This window comes from Rattus norvegicus, chromosome 13, assembly GCF_036323735.1.
Source record: "Rattus norvegicus strain BN/NHsdMcwi chromosome 13, GRCr8, whole genome shotgun sequence".
NCBI lineage: Eukaryota > Metazoa > Chordata > Mammalia > Rodentia > Muridae > Rattus > Rattus norvegicus.
Window position 1 is genome coordinate 23,323,315 of NC_086031.1, and position 26,955 is coordinate 23,350,269.

Below are 26,955 nucleotides of genomic sequence, written 5' to 3' on the forward strand. Positions count from 1 at the left end.
TCCAAGGAAAGATCCTCTTCCTGTCCTCCACCACACACATAGAGACTTGATTTCTTTTAAATCAAATGTCAGACATTAGAAAAAGATATTTCCCCCAAAGAGATGTTGCTGAGTGAATGGAACATTCGTATATGGAAATATTTGTATATAAAAAAAGGAAAACATGACCTTATCCTAGTTCAAACATTCACTTAAACCAACTGCAAGAACATTTATGAATATAAACATGACAGGCAAATGCTACAACTTTCGGGAGTTAACACAGGGGAAAAGTCATCATGGTTTTAGCATAGGAAACAAGAGACAAGGCTTAAATGAGATGGTGATAAATCAGATTCCATTCAAATTAAATCTTTTTCATCAAAAGGTTCCTCCCAAAAGGGTAACAAAGGCAAGATGCAGACAGGGAAAAGATGTTTGCAACACACAGGATTCATAAAGCTCTTATAGATAAAAAAAAACCATAAAGAACTCCTACAAGTCTTTCAAGAAACAACTATCAAAAACCATAAAAGAGATGTTAATAGACATGTCATAAAAGAGAATAACCAATAAACATAAAAAGGTGGTCAGTCTGGTAATTAGGGGTCAAGGAAAACTAAATTCACCCCACAATAAACTCACCAGAATGGCTAAAATGAAAGAAAATAATAATTCTAAATCTGAAATATATATATATAAAACCCCTACAAACTCACATGTGCTGGTGGGAATGAAAATGGATAAAACAATTTTGGAAAATTGTTTGGTAATATATTTAGAATAACTTCTCTCTTAACAGGCACCCAACAGAAATATATACATTAAGCACCAAAGGACAGCAACAATAATGTTCCCAGAAGCATTATACATGGTAGGTAGAATAACAGACAGAGCCACATATTAGACAGGGTTTCACAACAGAAGTCAAGAAAGAAATGGAAAAATTCAGCCCTACCACTACTCAGAAACTTAAACTGTGAACAAAAGAATACAAACATACAAAATACAAATACTAATTTCATTCATATAAGGTTAACTCATAAGCACTACTATTTAGGTCATTCAGAACTTCAATCATAATAAGTGGAGAAAACAAAATCTTCCATGACAAAACCAAATTTAAACAATATCTATCTACCAATCCAGCTCTACAGAGGATTCTAGAAGGAAAACTCCAACATAAGGGGAGTATCTAAACAAACAAAAAAACCAAGGAAGTCTCACAACAAAACCAAAAGGAGAGAACCACATACACATAATACAATCTACAACAACAAACATAACAGGGAATAATAATCATCTGTCTTTAATATCTCTCAATATCAATAGACTCAATTCCCCAATAAAAAGACACAAGCTAACAGACTGGATATGCAAGCAGGATCCAGCATTTTGCTGCATATGAGAAACCTCAATGACAAAGACAGAACTACCTTAGAGTAAAAGGCTGGACAAACGACTTCCAAGTAAATGGTCCCAAGAAACAAGGTGGAGTTGCCATCATAATATCCAATAAAATAGACTCATCCAAAGGTTATCAAGTGAGACGAAGAAGGATACTTCCTATTCATCAAAGAAAGACTCTAACAAGAGAAAGGCTTAATCCTAAACATCTATGTTCCAAATAAAAGGGAACCCACATTCATAAAAGAAACTTTACTAAAGTTCAAAGCACACATTGAATCTCATATAGTAATAATAATGAGAGACTTTAACACTCCACTCTCACCAATGGACAGGTCATTGAAACAGAAACTAAATACAGATACAGTGAAACTAATAGAAGTTATGAACCAAATTGGATTTAACAGGTATATACAGAACATTTCATCCTAAAACAAAAGAATATACCTTCTTCTCAGCATCTCATGGTACCTTCTCCAAAATCAACCATATAATTGGTCACAAAACAAGTATCAACAGATACAATTATTGAAATAATCCCATGCATCCTATCAGATGACCACAGACTAAGACTAGATTCAATAAGAGCAAAAACAACAGAAAATGCACATGTCCATGGAACCTGAACAACTCTCTACTCAGGTCAGGGAAGAAATAAAGAAATTAGGGCTGGAGAGATGGCTCAGTGGTTAAGAGTAGTGACTGCTCTTCCAGAGGTCCTGAGTTCAATTCCCAGCAACCACATGGTAGCTCACAGCCATCTGTAATGGGATCTGATGTCCTCTTCTGGTGTGTCTGAAGGCAGTTATAGTGTACTCATATGTAATAAATAAGACTTTAAAAAGTATTAATGGCTTCCTAGAATTCAATGAAAAATGATGACATAGCATACACAAACTTATGAGACACAATGAAAGCAGTGTTAAGAGGAAAATTCATAGCACTAAGAGCTCTCATAAAGAAACTGGAAAGATCTTACAACTGAAAGACCTAGAACAAAAAGAAGCAAACACATCCAAGAGGAGTAGAAGGTAGGAAATACTCAAACTCAGGGAGGAAATCAACCAAATAGAAACAAAGAGAATGATACAAACTATCAACAAAACCAAACGCTGGTTCTTTAAGAGAATCACCAAGAGAGATAAAACCTTAGCCAAACTAACTAAAGGACAGGGAGATATTATCCAAACTAACAAGGGCAGAAATGAAAAGGGAGACATAATAACAGAAACCAAGGAAATTTTAAAAAAAATCACCAGATCCTACTAAAAAAGCCTATATTCGACAAAACTGGAAAATCTGGATGAAATGAGTAACTTTCTAGAAAGATACCACATACCAAAGTTAAATCAAGAGCAGGTAAACTATCTAAACAGTCCTATATCCCCTAAGGAAATGGAAGAAGTCATTAAAAACCTCCAAACCAAAAAAAACCCAGGGCCAAATGGCTTTAGCTCCAAATTCTACCAGACCTTCAAAGAGCTAATACCAATACTCCTTAGACTATTTTAAAAAATAGAAACAGAAGGAACTCTACCAAGTTCATTCTGTGAAGCCACAGTAACTCTGATAGATAAGTTATATGAAGACCCAACAAACAAAGAGATCCTCAGACCAATTTCACTTATGAGTATCAATGCAAAAATAATCTATAAAATTCTTGCAAACTGAATCCAAGAACACATCAAAAACATCATTCAACACAATCAAGTAGGCTTCATCCCAGGGATGCAACACTGGTTCAATACAGGAAAATCCATTAACATAATCCACTATATAAACAAACTCAGGAAAAAAATAACATGATTTTCTAATTAGATGTTTAAAAAGCATTTGACAAAATACAACACCCCTTCATGTTAAAAGTATTGGAGAGATCAGGAATTCAAGGCCCATACCTAAACATAATAAAAGTAATAGACAGCAAACCAACAGCTAATATCAAATTAAATGGAGAGATACTTGAATCAATCCCACTAAAATCAGGGACAAGAAAGACAAGGCTGCCTACTCTCCTGGTATCTATTCAATATAGCACTCGAAGTTCTAGCTGGAGCAATTAGACAACAGAAGGAGATCAAGGGGATACAAATTGGCAAAGGAGTCAAAGTATCACTATTTGCATATTATATGATAGTATACTTAAGTCACCCCAAAAATTCTACCAGAGAACTTATATAGCTGATAAATAACTTCAGCAAAGTGGCTGGATATAAAATTAACTCAAACAAATCACTAGCCTTCTTTTATACAAATGAAAAATGGACTGAAAAAGAAAATTGTGGCCCTTCACAATAGTCACAAATAATATAAAATATCTTGGTGTAACTCTAACCAAAATAGTGAAAGTCCTGAATGACAAAAATTTCAAGTCTATCAAGAAAGAAATTTAAGACTCCAGAAAATTGAGAAATCTCCCATTCTCATGGATTGGTAGGATTAACATAGTAAAACTGGCCATCCTATCAAAAGCAACCTACAGATTTAATGCAATCCCCATCAAAATTACAATATAATTCTTCACAGACATGGTAAGAGCAATTCTCAATTTCATATGAAAAAAAAGGCCAGGATAGAAAAAAAACAATTCTTAACAATAAAAGAACGACTGGGGGAATCACCATCCCTGATCTCAAGCTCTATTACAAAGCAATCATATAAAGAACTCAAGAAGCTAACCTCCAAAAAACAAACAACCCAATCAAAATATGGGTTATAAAGCTAAACGGAGAATTCACAGCAGAGGAATCTGGAATGACTGAGAAGCACTTAAAGTAATGTTAAAAGTCCTTACTCAGAGAAATGCAAATCAAAACAACCATGAGATTCCACCTCACACCAATCAAAATGGCTAAGATCAAAAACTCAGGTGACAGCACATATTGGCAAGTATGTGGAGAAACAGGAACACTCCTCCATTGTTGGTGGGATTACAAATTGGTTCAATCACTCTGGATATCAATCTGGCGGTTCCTCAGAAAATAGGAAATAGATCTACCTGAAGACCCAGCTATCCCACTCTTAGGGATATACCCAACGTAGGCCCCGCTGTGCCACAGGGACATGTATTCCACTATGTTCATAGCGGCCTTATTTGTAGGCTAAAAACAACCCAGATGTCCCACAAACAAAGAATGGATACAGAAAATGTGGTACATTTACACAGTGGAATACTACTCAGCTATCAAGAATTAGAATGGCTCTCATGATCTCCTTGGCCGCTTACTTATCACCCACAATTCCCTTTTCTTTCTCTCTCCTTCATTTGAGCAAGATACCCAAAGAAAAGAAGGCTAGGGGGAAGAAGGTGGCCCCGGATCCCACCATCATCAGGAAACAGGAGGCCAAAAAGGTGGCTAATCCTTTGTTTGAGAAAAGGCCCAAGAACTTCAGCATTGGGCAGGACATCCAGCCCAAAAGAGATCGAACACACTTCGTCAAATGGCCCGGCTACATCATGCTGCAGCCGCAAAGCGCCAGCCTCTATAAGTGGTACCTCCTGCCATTAATCAGTTGACCCGGGCCCTGGTCAGGCAAACAGAGAATCAGTGGCTTAGGTTCGCCCACAAGTACAAGCCAAAAACAAAGCAGGAGAAGAAGCAAAGGCTACTGGCCTGGCTGAGAAGAAAGCTGCTGACAAAGGGGACGTTCCAGCTAAGAGAACATCTGTTCTCTGAGCAGGGGTCAATACAGTCACTACCACCTTGGTGGAGAACGAGAAGACTCAGCTGGTGGTGATTGCCCATGATGTAGACCCCATTGAGCTGGTGACTTTCCTGTCTGCCCTGTGTCAAAAGATGGGGGTGCCCTACTGCATCATCAAGGGAAAGGCCAGGCTGGGGCGCCTGGTCCACAGGAAGACACGAACCACTATTGCCTTCACACAGGTTAACTCGAAAGACAAGGTGCTCTGGCTAAGCTGGTGGAAGCTATTAGGACCAATTATAATGACAGTATGACGAGATCCACCACCACTGGGGAGGCAATGTTCTAGGTCCTAAGTCTGTGGCTCACATTGCTAAGCTGGAAAAGGCAAAATCTAAAGAACTCTTCACTAAACTGGGTTAAATGTATGCTGTCTTCTATGCATAAATAGAATTACAAAATTAAAAAAAAAGAATGGGGGCGTCATGAGTTTTACCCACAAATGGATGAAACTAGAAAATGTCATCCTAAGTGAGGTAACTCAGACCCAAAGGGACATCATGCACAGTGTGTACTCACTAATAAGTAGACACCAGCCAAAAAAGTACAGTAGGAAACAATCTACAGAACTCAAGCAGGGCCCAAGTGAGGAGATTTCAGTCCCACTTGGGAGGGAGAAGAGAATAATCATAGGAGGCAGAGGGAGGGAGGGAGGGATGTGGGTGGAGAGGGGAAAGGGGGAAGGAGACAGGAGAGAAGTCCTGAGGGCCAGCAGAATGAATGGAAATATGCAACCTGGGGAGGGGGGTGCTGGAGGCTGGGGGTGGGGTAGGGTTGGGGGTGGGTACGTTCTAGAAAGTACCAGAGACTTGGGAGGTGAGAGACTCTTAGGACTCAAAGGGAGGGACCTTAGATGAAATGCCCAACAGTGGGGAGAGGGAACTCCTAGAATCTACCTCCAATAGAGTGACATCAAGTGGAGGAATGGGGTTGCCATCCCACAGTCAAAACTTCTGACCCAGAATTCTTCCTGTCTAAAAGAATTTCTGGGACAAAAAAAAAATGGAATAGATACTGAGGGAAAGGTGGTCCAGTAACCGACACAACCTGGATCCATCTCAAGGGGAGGCTTTAAGGCCTGACATTATTACTGATGCTACGGTGTGCTTACAGACAGGAACCTAGCATGGCTGTCCTTCGAGAGGCCCAACAAGCAGCTGACTGATACAGAAGCAGATAGTTACACACAACCAATGGGCTGAAGATGGTGGCCCCTGTGGTTGAGTTAGGGAAAGGCTGGAAGAAATTGAGAAGTTAGGAAGACCAGCAGTCTCAACTAACCTGTACCCCTGAGATCTCTCAGGCACTGAGCCCTCAATCAGGCAGCACCCACAGCTGCTGGTCCAAGGCCCCCAAATCATATCCAGCAGAGGACTGTGTGGTCTGGCCTCAGTGGAAGAAGACTTGCTCAACCCTCAAGACACTTTAAGGCCCCAGGGAGTGTGGAGACCTGGCAGGAGTGGGAATGGGGATGGGGACATCCTCTTGGAGCAGGGAAAAGGAGGAATGGGATGAGGAATGGGAGGAACCCAGAAGGGGCAATGTATGAACTGAAAAAAAATAAAAAAAAACCACATCCACATCATTAGTATGCAAATTTGCTTTTTATCATTAATAAATGATAAAAATTATTTATTAACTGTTTTCAAATAAATGTATTATTTGTTTTCCCAAACAACAACAATGAAAAAAAACTAAATTAAAAAAACCAAACAAAGGTTAACAAGTGTTGGTAAGACAGCAGAGAGGCTGAATCTCTTCCGAGCTGTTGGGAATAGAGAGTGGGGAGGCTGGTGTGGAAAACGGCATGGTTGTTCCTCAAAGGCTTACAAAGAGCATCACCCCATGGTCCAGAAGATTCACTTCTGGGTACAAAATCTAAAGAACTGAGTATGGGCACTCGATCAGATTCTGAGCACCTCCTCAAAGCTGTGCTTACAATAACTAAAAATCTAAAGCGACCCGGGTGAATGACTGACAATCAGCTATACACACACAAGGCGACAATGTTTGGCTTTAAGAAGGAAATTTTGACACATGGCACAACAGGGATGAGCCTTGAAGACATTCATAAGTGTGACTTTGCTTCTGTGGGTCACTAGGACTAGACAGATTCATAGAGTACAGCTAAAGGCAGGGATAGAAGGAACAGGAACTCTGGGTTGGGTCATCTAAAAGGTTCTGAGCTCCTCCTATGAAAGATTCTCTGAGAAGATGAAAACCAATTTGAAACTGGATTATGCAACCCTGAGAGTCAAAAATGCATACAATGTATGTCACATTTTAGCACAATTTTAAAATACTTTAAAGATGCGAGTAATGTTATTTTAAGATACCTCCACATAGGAAAAGAATTAAAATAACATGTTTAGAATGCAGAAGAAATGACGTGTACACTGTCGACTGATGATTTGTTTGGCTGTTGATGATTTAATTATTATCGATATTTTTGTTATCATCGTGTTGTCTGGTAGTTCATGAATAATTCCCACTTGTTATTTTATCTTTCAGAAAGCACATACAATGTAATGCTGTGCAGTAAATTATCTGTAAGTAGCCCACAGTAGTAACCAATATTATCACACTTGTAGGTGTTCTATTTGACAGTAGTCCTTAGCCCCATAGAGGAAGGTAAGCTTCATGTTGATCAGGTAGAGACTATGACTCATTAGACAGACATTGAGATCACCTGACTCAGTCACTCATTTTGGACAGGTCTGTTACCTGAAGTTCTTGACCTATATATTAAGGATGTTAAACTGCAGGTCACCCCTTGATTATGCCTGAGTGCTATTTCAGATTTTTTTCTCAACAGCAATTTCAATGCATGAGTTGCAACTAGTAATTACTTATTTTGTTTACGAAAGGATAAAAAGTTACTCTTATTGGAATTTCTGTACATGTTCAAATATGTTTACTTATAGGCAATAGACTTCTGTCCACATACTAACTTTAGCTCTCAGTTTAAGTAATGAAAGCTGATTTTGTTTATTTTTTCTTTTTTTAACCTGCTGAGTGGAAGTCCAATTTTTAAATCAGATCAATGGGACAGAAATCTTATCTTCAAGGTTGGCTTTAATGTTTGTGTAAACAATGTTTCCAATGCCATTATGAAGCTTTCCTTCCTGGAAGCAGTTGTCAGCATTGTGGCTCTCCCATAGCCTGCTAGCCATTCCTGTGAAGGCCACTGGATCCTTGTCAAAAACCTAGGCCCACAGTTACCAAAAATACCGTCATAATAAATGGCACTGAAAAGTGTAACAACAGACAAGTTGAATATGTGTGGTTCATGGAAAACTGAGCTTATTGTCCCATGTCAATGGGTCAGATTTTTAGAATGCTCAGTGATTGTCTTATTTTGTAAATTGCTAAGCGGGGACATTCAAAACATCCTCTGAAACCCAATTCCCAGGCATTTGGGTTTTGTTCCCTGATTTCCTCAGTTTTCGAGAACTCGCCTTTAGTGGCCCCTTTCTCAGAACAACTTGGTTCTGAGAAGTATTTTTATTGAATGTTCCATTTAGCATCATTTTGCAATTAATGAAACTTTCAAGACGTATTTCCTCTCTCCTTTTCTAGTTTTAAATTCAACTAATATTTTTTCGTCTTGCCTTTTGGCTAATTAGGAGCAGGAGCACAGTCCCACTAGGAACAATAATAATCATGATAGGGAGGGGACTGGATAACAGGACAAATGTCATCAGTTCAGCACTGAAAGCCTGTCCCTCATTGGAGCGCTACTCCGTGTCACCTCTAAGGGTCTTTGGTCATTAGCTATCAAATGGATCTTTCTGATCTGAGTTTTTAATCTTCCTTGACAGACACTTAACCTTTTCCTGTCTGGGAGATAAACTCTCTCCTGACTGTGAAACTCTATCATTCTGACAATAAAATAAACCACCTAAAATCTAGCTGCTTATTTCCCAACCTAAAATGTCTACATGGTTCACTGAGCACAAAGCTGTTGTAGCTGCTTTCCTCTTCTCAAGTTCTAAACAAATAATCAGTTCTCAGTCACCAGGGAAGTCTCTGCTCCCACAGACACAGTACATTGCATGCAGCTTAAGGAGACCCAACCTATTTCCAAATTCCTTTGTCCCATGGTGTGAAAACTGCCTAAATCCCTTTCCATAGATGACCTCAGAATTGTACATTTAGATATATTCCCAATAAGTCGCAGGCAGGCACCTTTACATAATGGGATATGTTCTAATTTGCTTTCCACTGTAGTAAAACAAAACAAACAAACAACAACAACAAAAACGGTGACTAAAATAAGCATAGGAAGGAGAGGATTTGTTCTATCTTACTTTTAGGTAACATCCCATCACTGAGGGGCATCAGAGAAGAGACTCAAGGCAGGAAACTGAAGGCAGGAACTGAAGAAGAAACCATGGAGGAATGGTGCTTACTGGCTTGGACAGTCTGCTTTCTTACCCAGTCCAGGTTTGTCTGTCCAGGGGTGGCACTGCCTACTTTAGTCATTAACCATGAAAACACTCCACAGACATGCCACAGGCCAATGCAATAGACACAGTTTCTTAGTTGAAGCTCATTCCCAGGTATCTCTAGTTTCTGTCAACTTGAGAAGCACACACATGCACACACACACACACACACACACACACACACACACACACACACACACACACAGCCTAAGGAGAATAGATTAAAACCCAGGGTTTGGAAGAAGCAAAGACTTGTTACATTGTGAGAACGTTACCCTCAGAGGATTCTTCATACCCTCTAGTCTTAGGTAGACCAAGAATACTTTTGAAATAAACTTGGCATCTGCTTCCTGTTCCAAAGGAAAATCTGACCTCAGTCTAAGTACCAGCTAAGAAGTCTTTCTTTTCCGGATAAATAGCACCCAGCATTGGCAGCCTAATGACGGTGGGAAAATGCGAGGGTAACAGTGTGCCCCTGTCTGCTCCAGCGGACGTGATATCAGTACCCATGGCCAAGAGAGCCTCTGTGGAACTTTAATAATAGCAATTTCTGACTCCCCCTCTCTCTGCATATCCTGATTAAACTCTTCTAGTTGTGGGGATTTATAACTATGGTTTTGGTGGGGTTAATGGAGACCCTTTGAGACAGAGGAAGGAAACAGGACTGAATTAGAGCATATATGGCCTGCCTCCCTTTAGGGGGAACCAATGCATGAAGACCTCCAGGGTCAGAGGTGCATCAAATTTGAAGAGGTTTCCTGAGAGTCCCAATAAGAAGGCCTTTCGCTGGGTATGCTCTGAGCCATAGTCATATACGTCAGTGCAAGGCCTGGGACATGTACCCCATACGGCTGCTACAAACTGTGCAACGATACTCAAGTATTCCCAGGGACCAACAGGAGACTAGGGACAGTTCGCTATTTTGGAACTTTAATTGTAAACCACTACTTTCAACTTGACGGCTCCAGGAGTAGCTTGAACATTTTATTTTAAATTGCATGAGGTGACATTGCTCAGCTAGTAGAGAACTGCTGCACATGCGTAAGGACCTGAGTTCTAATCCCTGGCAATAACAAAACCCAAGTGTGGTAGCACACACTGGTAATCCTAGACTGGGGAGGCAGAGACAGCTGGTGAGCTCCAGTTCAGAGAGAGGCCCTGTCTTAATAGTAATGTATAGAGCAATGGAGGGAGACACCTATCACTGATCTCCACATATGCATGCAAACATATTCTCCTGCTAATGCCCTCTGGTGAGCAGGTATGGGTGTATACATTGTATCCCCCCTTCTCTCTCTCTCTCTCTCTCTCTCTCTCTCTCTCTCTCTCTCTCTCTCACACACACACACACACACACACACACACACACACACACACCCACACACACAGGCATAAGAACATCTTGAAAACAATTATATTGAGGGGATTGCTGGTTTTTTACTCAAAGCTAACCTTTCTCCAGGAGCAGGTAACTATGTCCCTAGATGAGATTCCTGGAGGGCCATATGACCTGGCCCTCATTGGTTTCCCTCCAGCAAGGATGGGTGCCAGAAAGTGAGAGCCAGGCATTTCAGGGAGCAAGAGGTCTAACCACTGGGGTCTAACCACAGCTACTCACTCATCTGCAAGAAGGGTTATAGGGAGGTGGGTTTTCGTGAGGCAGTGGGAGGAATGGGGAACTGGAGGAAGAAATCTATCTAAAGGGAGTAATAAAACTCATGAAGCAGTTGGCTGTGTGGGCTTAATCTCTACATAAGGACTGAGGAGTTCTCACTCCCACTACGGACCATTACTCAGGAGACCAGATGTGTGGGAAGACACATCTGGGAGAATGTTGTTCCAACTGGTTCTTTGTCTGTTTGACCCATGGCCTGGTGCTTGCAGAGGATGGAGCGGCCCTTGGGATTCTCCTGACATCTCCCCAAGAGCATATGGCCTTCAAGGGAGCTGGGACTTCGCCCTCTGAATCTGAGGAAGGGGAACATGCAAACACAAGATGGGTAAACACTGCTGAGATACTGGATGGGACATGTTCAGAGTGGTCACAAATTGAACATATGTCAGCCCTGTAGCACATTTCTCACACAAGAATGGAATGCCAAGTTTGAGTTTCACAAACTGGCCTGTCTGCTCTCATATTAGGACCTGTGCACTGCACGTTGACTGTATAAAGGTGGTGGAGTTTTCATGTAGGCTAGGGTAGAGGGGACTTCTGTGTCATAGAGCAGGTGTGGAAATCTCTAAACGTGCCCTTCACTCAGCTTTAGTGAGCTTAGGGTCCAGCATTCCACTGGTGACTGAAACCTGACAGCAAACACACTCGGAGGATGGGTGTAGAGGGGTACTGTTCCCCTCCTGTAAATGGAAGGGTCCTCTCTCGCCTCTCACTGTCTGTGTCAGCAGACAGTCAGATTTCCCATGTCCTCCCCACTTCCGGGCCTGTCTAGCCTGGCTTCTAATCCCACATTCATAAGAGCATCACCATGGGGGTTTGATCACGTAACGGTCATTCACTCACAAGGGGAGTAAGTCTGTGAAGGGAAATCTGTGTAAATACAGGCTGAACACCACCATGGAAGAGAAATGCTTTCCTTGCTCCTTTCACTGCCCTCAACATTGCCATGACTACTTAGGAAGTTCACTTCATCAAACACTCATGGAATTGAGCACATTTTATACTGTTCGGGGGACGTTAGAGATGTAGATGAATTCTTATAATACAAACCTATTTGGGGGGCTAGGGGTACAGTTCAATTGGTAGAGTCCTTGTGCAACACTGTATAAGCGGAGACAGTGGAACTCCCTGTAACCCCAGCACGTGGGAGGCGAGGCAGGAAAAACAGAAGTTCAGGTTTGCCCTTAGGTACATAATGAGTTTGAGTCCAGCTCTGACCACCTGAGGCTGTCTCAAAAACAAAAATAAACAATTGTAAAACCTGTTGTACTTCTTAGAAATGCAGAAAGAATGTTGACAAAAGCTAATTGTAATTGAAGGAGAGTTAAATGTATTTCAAATATGAGATATTCTGGGATAGTGGCGGAGTCGGGTCAGGAAGCCAAGAGAACAGAGCCTACTAGAGGTGGTAAGGTACCAAAAATACCAGAGGAAAATATCCTAAAGAGTTGGGGAAGTTTGGAGGTGAACTTCAGATGGGCATATGATACAGGGCAAGAAGTCAGCATTTCCTTAGTTCCCAAACACCTAGGCACACGAGGAGCCAGCATGGACCTCGCGGTGCCCTCGTGACAGACCAGAGGGGTGACATCACTATGCCCATCGAAGGTCTGGCTTTTCAGACACTCTTCTCAACAAGGAGGATCATTCAAAACACACACACACTACCCAGCAGCAGTCATTGTCCTGAGTCCCTGAGGAAGGCTCACAGACACTCGACACTGTCACCCCATTTCATAGACCTCGTTCCTTGTCTTTGTCTCTCCTACCCACTTCTGAATCTTCTTTCGTCACAACAGTTCTAAGTCACCATGCCCCCTCAGAGTGACTTACTGCCTTTCTGGTGTCCTAATCAGTTATAGTCAGATAAGAAGGTCCTCCTTGAAAGTCAACCTTCTGAGAAAATGTCAGAATTCTCTATGTACTTTCTTTCCAGGGCTGACCTGGAACTTGCTCCGTAGGTCAGGCTGGCCTTAAACTCAGAGATCCACCTGCGTCTGCCTCCCAAGTGCTGGGATTAAAGGTTCCCACTACCTGGCTTTCTTTCTCTTCTTGATTTTATATTCTTGCTGGGTTACACACTACTAGGAAAGGTTAAGCTTGGAGAAACTGCATGTTTCCCAATGGGTTCAATACAGATGTGTTAATAATATTCTACGTCACAGACTAAGATGACAGATGGACAGGGGACAGGTATTCCAAGACAAGGAGAGCAGTTTATGATACGCTGGGCAATAGAAAGCATGATGCACAGAGAGAAGACTAGCACTCACCTCACAGGGCAGGACGGGATGTGAGTACAGAAGAAGTTTTAAGAAGTGACAGATATGACGCTTCTCCCCAGCCTCACAAATGTAGTACGTTTGACTGCATATAGATTGTAAAATAATTTTTGGAGGCCAGGACTGGTGTTAGGAAGATAGTTAAGTTGGCAAAGTGCTCCCTCACAAACATGAAGTCCTGAGACTGATCTAGAATTCCCATTACGAGCCTGGCATTTGGTGTACACCTGTTGCTCCAGTGTTGGGGCTGGGCAGATCACTGCCAATCCTTAGTCAGCCTAACCAGATCAGCAAGCTCCAGGTTGAGAGGTCCTGTCTCAAAAGACAAGGTTGATCTTTGGCCTTACACCACACACACACACACACACACACACACACACAAACAAACAAACATGTACGCATGCACCCACACATGCATGCATGCACATACACACAAACGAAAATGCACACACACACACAAGTGCACATGCACACACACACATGTGCTGCACACACACAAATAAATAAATAGGCAGATGGATGAGATGGGGGACACGTGAGAGTCAAAAACAATTGAGGAGCTAATGCCCTAAAAGAATTTAAAAATCGTCAGAAACAGAGATTGAGCTTGGAGACTTTAAAACTATATTTCAGATGAGGAGATAGAGGGGAGGCATGTGCACCCAAATGCTGGATGTCAGACAGGATCACACAGTGCATCTAGGAAAGCTCCATCTGGCAGTGGGAAGACGGTAAAAGATGGTTAGAGCTTGAACTTTGTCCCGCTGGGTGATGATGTCATTAGCCAGACAGACAGACAAGGAGGAGCAGGCTCAAACAGGAAGTGGATGAGTTCACTGTGGATATTTTGAATTTGGAACATTTATGTCACCAAGGTTTCTTATTTTAGTTTTGAGGGATTCGAAAACATAATTGTTAGGTTTGGCATTGGAAGCAGTATCTTTCCACAAACACAGGCTCGCTGGAGCTGTGATGAGCTGAGCTGTGGCCAGAGTCCTTCATGAGGATGGTACAAGACATTATTCTATGTTATCTTTGCTTTGTGACTGACACCCATTCAAAGATGATATAGAGAATGGTCCTGAGGCAGGACAGAGTCTCTGCTTGCTCCCCACTGATGCATGCTCCCCACCGATGCATGCTCCCCACCGATGCACGCTCTCCACTGATGCCCGCTCCCCACTGATGCACGCTCCCCACTGATGCACGCTCCCCACCGATGCACGCTCCCCACCGATGCACGCTCTCCACTGATGCATGCTCCCCGCTGATGCATGCTCCCCACTGATGCACGCTCCCCACTGATGCACACTCTCCACCGATGCACACTCCCCACTGATGCACGCTCTCCACTGATGCATGCTCCCCACCGATGCATGCTCCCCACCGATGCATGCTCCCCACCGATGCATGTCCCCACTGATGCATGTCCCCACTGATGCATGCTCCCCACTGATGCATGCTCCCCACTGATGCATGCTCCCCACTGATGCATGCTCCCCAGTGATGCACGCTCCCCACTGATGCATGTCCCCACTGATGCACGCTCCCCACTGATGCACACTCTCCACCGATGCACACTCCCCACTGATGCACGCTCTCCACTGATGCATGCTCCCCACCGATGCATGCTCCCCACCGATGCATGCTCCCCACCGATGCATGTCCCCACTGATGCATGTCCCCACTGATGCATGCTCCCCACTGATGCATGCTCCCCACTGATGCATGCTCCCCAGTGATGCACGCTCCCCACTGATGCACGCTCCCCACTGATGCACGCTCCCCACTGATGCACGCTCCCCACTGATGCACGCTCCCCACTGATGCACGCTCCCCACTGATGCACGCTCTCCACTGATGCATGCTCCCCACCGATGCATGCTCCCCACCGATGCATGCTCCCCACCGATGCATGCTCCCCACCGATGCATGCTCCCCACTGATGCATGCTCCCCACTGATGCACGCTCCCCACTGATGCACGTTCCCCACTGATGCCCGCTCCCCACCGATGCACGCTCCCCAACGATGCACGCTCCCCACCGATGCACGCTCTCCACTGATGCATGCTCCCCACTGATGCATGCTCCCCACCGATGCATGCTCCCCACTGATGCACGCTCCCCACTGATGCACACTCTCCACCGATGCACACTCCCCACTGATGCACGCTCTCCACTGATGCATGCTCCCCACCGATGCATGCTCCCCACCGATGCATGCTCCCCACCGATGCATGTCCCCACTGATGCATGTCCCCACTGATGCATGCTCCCCACTGATGCATGCTCCCCACTGATGCATGCTCCCCACTGATGCATGCTCCCCAGTGATGCACGCTCCCCACTGATGCATGTCCCCACTGATGCACGCTCCCCACTGATGCACGCTCCCCACTGATGCACGCTCCCCACTGATGCACGCTCCCCACCGATGCACGCTCCCCACCGATGCACGCTCCCCACCGATGCACGCTCCCCACCGATGCATGCTCCCCACCGATGCATGCTCCCCACCGATGCATGCTCCCCACCGATGCATGCTCCCCACTGATGCACGCTCCCCACTGATACACGCTCTCCACCGATGCACACTCCCCACTGATGCACGCTCCCCACTGATGCATGTCCCCACTGATGCATGCTCCCCACCGATGCATGCTCCCCACTGATGCACGCTCCCCACTGATGCACGCTCTCCACCGATGCATGCTCTCCACCGATGCACGCTCTCCACCGATGCATGTTCCCCACTGATGCATGTCCCCACTGATGCACGCTCCCCACTGATGCACGCTCCCCACCGATGCACGCTCACCACCCATGCATGCTCCCCACTGATGCACGCTCCCCACTGATGCACGCTCCCCACTGATGCACGCTCCCCACTGATGCACGCTCCCCACCGATGCACGCTCACCACCCATGCATGCTCCCCACCGATGCACGCTCACCACCCATGCATGCTCCCCACTGATGCATGCTCCCCACTGATGCATGCTCCCCACTGATGCACGCTCCCCACTGATGCATGCTCTCCACTGATGTACGCTCCCCACCGATGCACGCTCACCACCCATGCATGCTCCCCACTGATGTATGCTCTCCACCCATGCATGCTCTCCACTGATGTGCTTGCCACCAACTCTACTTCCTCTCCGTGCATCTATACAAAAAGTTTTCCTTCCTTGTCAATAATATTAAAAACCAAACTTTGAAAAGTAATTGTTTTCCACTCTTACTGCTGGCAGTTACAATCTGCTGTTCTTTTGTTTGGTGGGCCATTTTTATAATACAGTATAAGTCACTAAAGGAATACAAGCATTGATTTGCTGACTGTTAATTAATATTTCTATGTTGTAATTTGACCTGGAATTAGGAGACTGTCCATAGTTCAGAGAAACTTGGAAAATTAATTAATTTAGTGTTCACAGACACAAAAATGAAGTACAATTTTCAATATTTTCAAGTGCTGCTCATGGAGACATACCAAGACACACCAATCTCATGAGCTAGAACGCCAAACTATGAAAAAGACTACAACGTTTTGGAAGCAAAATTTAATCACAGACATAAGCTACAGAGACACAACACAGACAGCATTTAAAATAACTTATTATTATTATTTAAGAGCTAAGCAGGGTATTTGGAAAATATGGAAGGTCTTAAGACAATAAAAAGATGTGTGTACTTCTAGTCAGCATGCAAAGGGATGGATTCACCTGCTTAGCAGAGTACAAGGCACATGTAGGCTTATGAAACTGCAGGAGGGAGGAAGGAAGGGAGGAACAAATACATGTAAAGTAAAGGTTGGTAGTCACTGCACATCATTCACTGACTGTCCCTGAGCACTTGTGTCCAAGACCTGTAGTCTAAGCATAGTGATAGATATTCAAACAGCCAAGACTTTTACACCCAAGGGAAGTAGAAGAAAACGTGGATTAAAGCATTTGCATATATTACTCATCATGTGACCACACTTATCTGGGTGCCACAGGAAGGTTGGAAGTCCCTGAGACAAAGATTTTGAGACCGGTCCCATGTTTTCCTGTCAGGTCAGAAACAATGGGAATTTTTAGAGCATTTAGACAGAAGAAGAGTGTTCAGAGATATAAAAGTAGAAGGAAAAATCTCCAAAACAGAGGCGACAGGTTTGGGTTCCAGAAAGGACCACCTGGATCAGAGGACTCAGAGATGGTGCCGGACTCACGTCATGCGTGCTGAGTGAAAGGCTGAAGGCAGCCTTAAGCAGCACACCACAGGTAATGAAGATCTGACCCAGTAGGAGAGATAGCACTTGCAGACAATTGAAGAATAATCTTAAGCAAATGTGTTGAAGACACAAGGTAAACTAGAATAAGGAGGAACTAGAATGCAGATCCAAGCTCAAGCTGGGACTGGTGGTTGCTGTAGGACAGCGAAGAAGCCGTGGATGCAGAGTCATGGGCCAAGGATGCCAGCAGGGCCTCCTGACTCAGCACGGGTGAGCAGCTAGAGAAACACACAGGGCAGGGCTGAGCCTGGGGCATCGGGAGTATGACAATGACATGAAGAGAAGGTACTGAGTCTGAGAAAGGTTTCGGGGGGGGGGGGACAATGATGAGTTTAGTGCTGAGCTGAAGAGCCCTACAACATGTTTAACTCCAGCTGCCAACGAGGACGCCAGATAGAAAGGGTCATCAGAAAAGAGCATGAACTAGAATGTGCAGAATTGGCTTCAGATAGAGATACTGAATGGAGCTGTGGGAGAGGAGGAGACCATTCACAAGAGTCAGAGAAAGAATATGGGGAGGAGGGGAATGAGTCCAAATAAATACTGTTCAGGAAACTTCCAAGTCATTTAGCCAACATATGACAGTGGAAATGGTGGGGACAGCCAGATGGCTTGGTAGATAAAAGGTTGATGCTGAGTAAACTTGGGGGCCTGATTTCAATCCCATAATCATGAATAGGGAGGAGGAGGTAACGGACTCTACAAAATGTTCGTCTGCCGTCCACATGCATACCATGGTACAGACTCTTCCCCAAACTCTTAGCGGTGATGATGATAATGAATATCTTACAAACAGAAAGATGAGCTTCATTCCCATATTTTTCATAGCAAATAAAACAAAACAAAACAAAAAAACACCAAGGAATTCTTGTGGTGCTGCTTCAGCTCACTCACAAGAAGGGCTGTGGCAGCGGTGCAATGTGGGAAAGTGAAGAGCCAACCTCACTGTGGGAACTTCATGGAAGAGAGCCAGCACCATGGAAGTTGGGAACATGGCCTTGAGGCACAGCTCTCCTCTTCTAAAGCTAGGTTGCGCTTCACTGAACAGAGAAAAACAACCCAGAGCTTCAAGGTGAGCCGCTGTTTCATAGAAGGTAATGGAAAAGAGCAACCCAAGTCATCGCAGAGACACAAAACAGGGCCGAGCGAGGCCAGCTATGCGTAGGGGCGCGCTTCCTCCACCCACCTGCATCCCACCCGGCTCTTTTCCCAGCTCATTATAGACACATTTCAACGCCGCTGAGGTGTAGATAAAGCTCCTCACATCTACAAACTGAACTTCTCCACTGCAGGGAGCTCTCTCTACACCAACTTTCCCACCTTCGCATGGAACAAAAGCTTCACTTTTGCACCGGCACCCACAGCTGTTTGCCACACCAGCCCCACTGGCTCTTTGAAGGTACATCATCCTTTTCCTGTGGCCTAATTTAGCTTCAGTTGAAAAGTGCAAACAAAAAAAAAATAAAAAAGAAAGAAAGGAAGAGAGAGAGAGAGAGAGAGAGAGAGAGAGAGAGAGAAGAAAAAACGTTCCTTAGCACAAGAGTCCCTTAGCAAGAGAAAGGTGACTTCCTCCCAGTATCAGCCCCTGAGGCACACAGGCTTGGTTTCCACTCTTGCATGTCAGTACATTTCTAAAATGTTCCCAGAATGAATTATTTTTTTGACTGAAGTTCAAGGCTAAAAGTGAAAGCAAGCAAGAATTTTCTGAAAATCTACAATTTTTTGTTTTCAAAAAGTTATCAGTCTTCTTGCTAATCTGGAGTACATGGGACTATTGCTTACTTGGTTATCTGCCCTCACACATGGCAGGGCAGTCTTTTGCTCTCCAGGAGAACATTATGAGCCCTGGAGACTAGGAGTCAGAAAGCATCCACTGCTCCACAGCCCGACCCTTGGGGTCATGGCAGAGACAGAGCTGTCAGGGGAGTTTGCCGTTTAGTGGAAAAGCACTAATCCAATCTAGAAACACACAGCGGAACACGCTCGCGCCTGCAGAGGTAAGGCAATGTAGAATCACTTAATCTGGTTGAAACTGGCTACTTGTCACACCACCAAACATGGTACTGAGTGTTCTCTGGGGTATTATAGTTTGTTTTGGTTTGTTTCGTTTCAATAAAATGGAAACATTTGCTGAAAGAACACATTTGATGTTCTCTCCTGTATCCGGAAGATGGAGACAGGACTAGCATCCAGTCGTACCTTGAGGCCTTTTTCTTAGACAAAGGCATGCTGGATGATGGATGATGGTGAGTCTGAAGAGAGCATTGGACCCAAGCTCAGTCCCCAGCACTCATACCAGGTAGCTTCAACTTCCTGTAACTCCAGCTCCATGGGCATCCCATGCCCTGGCCTCCATGGACACCTGCACTTACATGCACATACCCACCATAGAGGCGCATGCATACACATAATTTAAAATAATACCTTTCAAAAAGATAGCTTAGGGAAGTGGATACTTGCTTAGAACAGAAGTTCCAATGGAGTCCAAGAAGGCAAGAAACTTCTTAGCATCGTTGGGCTCACAAGTCCCATTCTAAATGGTAAAATATACAATTGTCCTGTTAATTAAGATGGCCAGCCTTATAGATTAAAGTAAATATCCAGTCAAAACAGTCAGAAAAGCTTCCATTCTGAGCAATTTAGACTAGGCATTGCATCCTGATAGTAAAAAAGAAAATGATCATATGTGACGGAGCCAGCCAGCTGCTCCATAAATAGACTGTGTGAAACACTCTTTGGACTATGTTTACCCACAGCTCACATAGATGGTTCTTCAGCTATGAGAACAGCATGGAGGGAAGGTATAGCATTTCACCTGATGTCTGTGGGTGCAACAGCCAAGGGGGCAGGGCTGTCAGAAAGGTTAACTGAAGCACGTAACTCACTTAAGTATCCTTCCTCATACTCCTAGGATTATGGAAGGAACTTAATGGCTCTCCTGGATGCAGTAAGAATCTGAGCATCCTTCTGTTGTTGAAAACAAGTCATCTTAGCTAGTTTTCAACGCAAAAATCTGCTGGCCCCAACCTCTCCCTCTTGAGGACATGCTCTGAGAGGACAGTGCAGAAGAGTCCTGCACTGTGCAAGCATAGTCAGTCCTCACTCAGCACTCCCAGCCAGAGTCTCAGAGCAGCATCTCCACCTCCCCAAAGAGCAGCAATGGGAATGAGGTCTAATAGCAGGTCAAAAGTCTCCTCCAGCATGGAGCACCCTGTCCAGAATGAAATTTTCTCCAAGCCATTAAACATTTTAAACCAACATTTACTCAGCTCAAACCCTGAACATCAGCCTGGGCAAGACTTCTCTTTTTCGGCTTTGTGAAGACAGAGTGGGGTGCTATGCAGAATAACAATAGTCAGGGTAGGAAAACCCCCCACCCTGAAGCTGACACAAGCTTCAGCTATTCTCCCAAGTGAGTCAAATGATGACAGAGAATTCTTCAGGACCACCCTCCCTTGGTGAAAAGAGACCAAAGAGATGTCACAAGCAAAGATATGACACTGTAGATGTACACAGGACTGCGGGGTGTGGAGAGTGTACACTCTCGAAAGGACTCTGGGGAAAAGCAACGCAAAGAATATGGATTGCCCTGGACATTTAGAGAATGTCTTTGTTCAAGGGCCATAGAAGAAACATAGACACAGGAACAGCAGAAAAAAATTTTCTCTAATACACATTCTAAAACAAAAGGGAAGGGGATGAAATGGAAGTGGGCAACGTAAAATTTTGTTTCATACTCGTAATTACATTTCCAAATGGAATATGCTTTAATTAGACTATGTAAATTTCTGGAAACACTTCCTCGCCCTACTTCTGATCTTTCCAGTTCCAATCACGAAATAGTTCATCTTTCGGTCCTTTCAAAGAGCTGGGTGGCTCCTAGAGATCTTCCTTTTGGTGCTTTTCATTGATGTATTGATTTTTCTGAACTCTGGCTTCTCCGTTCTGTGTGATGCCTTGTTTACAGAGACGGCAAAGCAAACACCTGCCATTCTTAAACACGAGGAGCATAATTCAGCACCTTTTCTGCGATCACAGAATGCAATTAATCCTCTGGCTGCCTTGGTATGTAGACCAAACCTTCTGCCACAGTGTTTTTGGGATGCTGCCGTCTAGGGTAGCTCTGCCAATCTCTTCATTCCAACAGAAAGCCTGCCAAGCCTCTCAGTGCTAAGCAAAGTATAATGAGGCAGAAGAGGGTGACTAGGGCCCTCTCTGAGGGCATGTGCCCCTGCGACTCAGTTTCCACAACACAAAGCTACCTTCATATTCAAGGATTTCTGTGGCCCCGAACATAGGAAACTCAATTAAAATATTTCCTCTAGGAAGGAAAAGCAGCAAAAATCCTTCTGCCATTCATCTCTGGCTGGGAAACGTTTTAGTCTATAGAAGTGTAGGGTAGAAGAAATAGTTTCAGACCAAGAGCAAGCTGTGAGTTACCAAAGCATGTGATCACTGTGTGTGTGTGTGTGTGTGTGTGTGTGTGTGTGTGTGTGTGTGTATGGGGGTGTTAGAACCTTTGTTACAGCAGACTAATGATAGAAATGGTAGATGGTAGAAATAACTAGAACTCAGATAATGTCAGGAGGTCAGAGTCAGCTCAGAAAGACAGAGAACCATGCTTTTAGGTCTCACTCTGCAACTGCTATGTTTTGGTCATAGTCGTAACGGAATTCTACATATGCTTATGTTCCATAAGGGCCACGTAAACAGTCCAAGCCAATGGTCACATGCACTACACATTGCTCTACTAGATGACAGAAGGAAGGGCAGTGAGAGCCAAAAGCTCTCTGCTGTGATTGGAAGCTAATTAGCATTCTTTTTGTTGATTTTCTAGCCTTCAAAAGTCATGTATTCAAAATGATGAGATATTCTCCAGCTCAACTCCCTCAATTGAACGTAAAGAAACAGAGTCTTAACATGCTCCAGTGGTGTGGACCTGGCAAAACTAGGAAGACACTCCCAATATCCTGGCCCTTGGTACCCTCAACAACTACACACATCTCACCTGCCTTGACAAACACAGCCTTTCTCTTCCCCAGAACTACACCTCTCCATGTTTAGGCCACCTCTCCTGTCAAATGACTTCCTGGTTACAATGTATTGCCTTGAAGTTTCAGACAACTTTCCTTGCCGTTCTATCTCATGGATGACTGAATCTCATCCAGAGCTACTCAGCCATGCCTTATAATGCCAAGAACTGACATGAGAAGAAAATATTTGTTAGCAGTGACAATGAACCTGCTTACCCTGACCTTGCTCTTCCTTAACGAACCTAAAAACCCAACAGAAGTTATACCTTAAAATTGAGCATCAGCTACAACTTGGATGACCACGTCATATTAGCCAGCTGTAGACAAGTTTATATATATATATATATATATATATATATATATATATATATATATATATACACACACACACACACAGAGAGAGAGAGAACACGATGAAGCTATCTGGTATATGTTACCTAAATGCATGCCTGAATATACTTCCGAATCGATTGCGTTTATACAGTAGTGTTTGGTAAAGAAAAATGTCCAAGTAGAGAAGCTTTAGCATATTTCCAACAGTCTTCTATCTACTGGAGATAGAAGTTCAAAGGCTAGAATTCTATTCCCAGCTCAGCTCTAATTCTGCAGATTGGCGAGTTACTCCCACTCTGCCTCTTCCTCTATAAAGATAAGGCAAAGCTGGCCTGACTACTTCAGTGGAAAAAATACAGATGGGAGCACACTCGCACTCTGACATGGGTTATACAGGATGCTGCAAAACATGTAAACTAGAGCACATTTGTGGAAAAAGAAAGGCCATCTTTTACCATTCTATATCATTCCCAAACACCAAAGTAAAAAGGTGACTACATTGTGTACTGAGATGCTAGAAGCTAATGCTGTCCAACAGAAACACAATGGGAACTCTATATGCCATGTTAATCCTTCTAGTGGCCATACTGAATGTATTTAATTTATACCAATACGTCCAAAATACCATCTATTTAAAAGGAAGTTAATATAAAAATTACTTATAAATATATATTTATATAAATTTATATTTATTTCTGAGTTCATTCGTTAATGCCAAGAGTCCTTGAAACTTGGCACATGATTTCCATGGGCTATCCATCTGAAATGAGACTCACCACATTCGCACATCCAACATGCACGTGGGCCAGCTATCATGTCGGAAGTGGAAAAGCTACAGCCAGAGTACCACAATCTCCCATGTAGGAGGAGAACATACTAATTTCTTTCCAATACCTACTGCAGTGCTTGTAGCAAATAAATAATCCATGTGTGATTAATAAATAATACACACTGTGGCACCAAAACATTTGGGGGAGAAGAGCAGAGATAAAGGACTTTGAAAATGCATTAGTCTGCATTAACCTCCTGTTTCCCGCACACGGAAGTCTGGTCTGTGGCTGCAGACAGAGAAGCTGAAGCTCCAGGAGGCGATCCTAGGCAATAGCATCTGCTGATGGGGAAGACAGGACCTCCCAGCCTTCTTCTTTAACCTGCTTCACTGCATACGCCTCCTGCCTCCAAAGAAACCATACCAAAAAGCCCAGGAACATGGCTGAAAACAGATGAGCATGGGCCCTTGGGCCCCAAGTTACAGAGAAATCATTTGCATTCTATTACATAAATTTGCATAAAATTGGAACCAAGAGAGCTTGGCTAGGTTTGCAAACCTCACTCTTTTCTCTATGATGCTATGGCCACCACTATTTGTCACCATTTTCCCAGGTAGTCTAGCAAGACAGACCCCCTATTAGAGTCAACATCAAAGTAGAATCTTCCCCATGCCCACTTGGAAACTAGCATCCTCTGGCTGGGTAAAGGGGTAGGGGCCCAGCCACATCAGATGGCTGCTGTATCCTTTCTTATGACAAGAGTTTATTTACAAGACTCAGACCTATGGCAATAAAACACAGCTTCAGCTGATGTCCCAATGAACCATGACTGTACACATGCCTGAGTGCAGAGGAGCTCAGATTTGAGCCTCCAGAACTGTGGGAAACCAAACCCATTACCCCTCCTACCATACAGCCCTTGGCACTCATCCCCAAAGCAACATTCACCCTGAGACACTGCCTCCTCTTTGCCAGATGCATTGACGGGCAAATTCAAAGTAATGCCCGGCTAATGGCCTCTAAACCCACACAGCCACCTTTCTCTCTCTGGACAAAAGGACATGCAAATCAAATGAAGTAACACTCAATATGACAACTGAACAAAGTAATCCACACAAGGCCAAGTGCAGAAGAGAGAACAGAACACAACCAGACACTATTTTATATTTGTTATTTTTATCTCACCCGCCCAATTCTCTCTAAGGCTGTTCCCCAGGGAAATTCCATTTTCATTACAAAACTGGTTTCTTGTGCCAGGAGAAAGGCTGTGCTGTTGTTATCATTGCCATTGTTATTTCTGCTAAGGTCATCTCAGATGCTCTGTCTACGAGAGATAAATGGTTTCCTAAATAAGCTTCCCAGCATCCTGCGGCTGCTCACGGTTGCCCCGAGTCATCACATCCAGGGCTTTGAGAGAAGCAGCTTTCTGGAAACTCAAGTCTGGGGCAACGGCAGTACTGTCTTCAAGAGCACCAGCTACTCGGGTGCTGGCTAGGTTCGACCCCAGCTTCACATTGCAATCACTGCCATTAGTCACCTCCCCAAACCATTGGGCCCAATGGCTACTCTGCGCTTCCTTTCGGGACAGCTCACAGGTCTGTCTATAATCCACTTTGTTTTTCCATCATAGGCAAAGCCTCTAACCAGGCCGGATGCCGTTATACCCTACTGCCGAAAATGGTGGTTAGAGGTCAGTCTGTGTGAAGTAGCCTCCTCAGAGTTACTCTAGATGACACAGAAGGCCAGGGACTCTTAGAAGTATGTGACTTTATACACAGACAAAGATATAGATTCGATGGTAAAGCCAACACTGGCCTGGTAAAGCACTGTTTGCCCACTTGAGAGTTCTTACCTAACTCTCCACTTCTAAAAGAAGATAGGAGAAGAGAAGTAAAGCGGGTCAGCAGGTCAGCCGACTTACACTCTGCTTCCGGCTTACCCTCTCTTCCACAGTGAGTTGGGATGAATCCTCTCCCTAATTTTCAGATGGCTCAAGCCTAAACTTTCAAAATACGTTTTCCATTTAGAATGGAGGTGTTTCTGCAAATCATGACCCACTTTTTCTAAATTTTCCACCTGTTGTTGTGAGAAACTCCCTTGTCTGGAGAGCATTGTGCTGCCAGGTGGGAGATGAAGAGGACCCCTGGGTTCCTAAGTCTCCTCCATACAGAGGGCTACAGAAGATCCTGCTGTTTGGCTCCCAGGCTGCCTTGATTGACAACTTGCTTGGGTAGAGAAGTGCCTAGGAGTTTGTGAAGGCTTAGTTCTAGCACTTCCACAGTTTCAGTGTGAGGGATATGACCTCATCAATGTTTCCACCCATTGATGGGTTCAGGCTCTGAATGGGCTGTTGGGAAGTAGAAGGCTGGGCGTGGCTGGAGGGAGCAGGCCATTGAGGGTCTAATTTGAAAGAATGTCTTGCAGTAGCTTCTTCCTCTTTCTGCTCCACTTCCTGTCATGAGACGAACGGCTTCTCTCTTCTGCTGCCGAGACACACAACATCACCACAGCCCAGAACCAGCAGGGTTAAGAACAATGAGCTAAGCTCTCTGAACCTGGCAATTAAAGCTACTCTTGCCTCATTTAATTGTTTTTGTTAGTGACACAGCAAGACCAACACCATCGATTCTAGAACAATCGTTTTAATAATATTTAGACATCTCTTATTCAACTTGGATTTAATACATTTGCTGTCTTGATTGGCTGATGGAAAGAAATCAATACACTTGGGAAAAAATTCCTTTTAAGTGCAAATAGACTAAATTGTTATTCTGCTTTGAAAAGGCAGAAGCAACATACGTTGAGTATAGAAAGATAAACAGTGTGATTCCATGCCACACAGTAGGTGGAATAGTCAAGTTTACAGAAGGAAACAGAAAACAGAGGTGTTTCCTCAGAGAAGGGAAAAAATTCAGTTATTATTTCATGGGAGGAGAGTTTCATTGGCGATCATGTAAGTAGTGATGGAAAATGGTGGCAACCGTACAGTACTAAACAAAATTGTTAAAATGACATGGGGATGTAGCTCGGTGGTGGTTTGGCCTTGTTG

At 43.9% G+C, this 26,955-nt stretch overlaps 1 protein-coding gene and 1 long non-coding RNA gene across 2 annotated transcripts in view; both read right to left on the reverse strand.

Moving 5' to 3' along the window:
• The window catches only part of LOC134481474 (uncharacterized), a 50,227-nt gene extending 35,547 nt beyond the window's left edge, over positions 1–14,680 (reverse strand). Inside the window, exon 1 of the long non-coding RNA XR_010056970.1 lies at positions 47–14,680. This is a non-coding gene — a long non-coding RNA (uncharacterized LOC134481474). The remainder of the gene's footprint in view (positions 1–46) is intronic.
• Positions 1–26,955, reverse strand: part of Bcl2 (BCL2, apoptosis regulator) — a 162,437-nt gene that overhangs the window by 118,851 nt on the left and 16,631 nt on the right. The gene's annotated exons all lie outside the window — the stretch shown is intronic.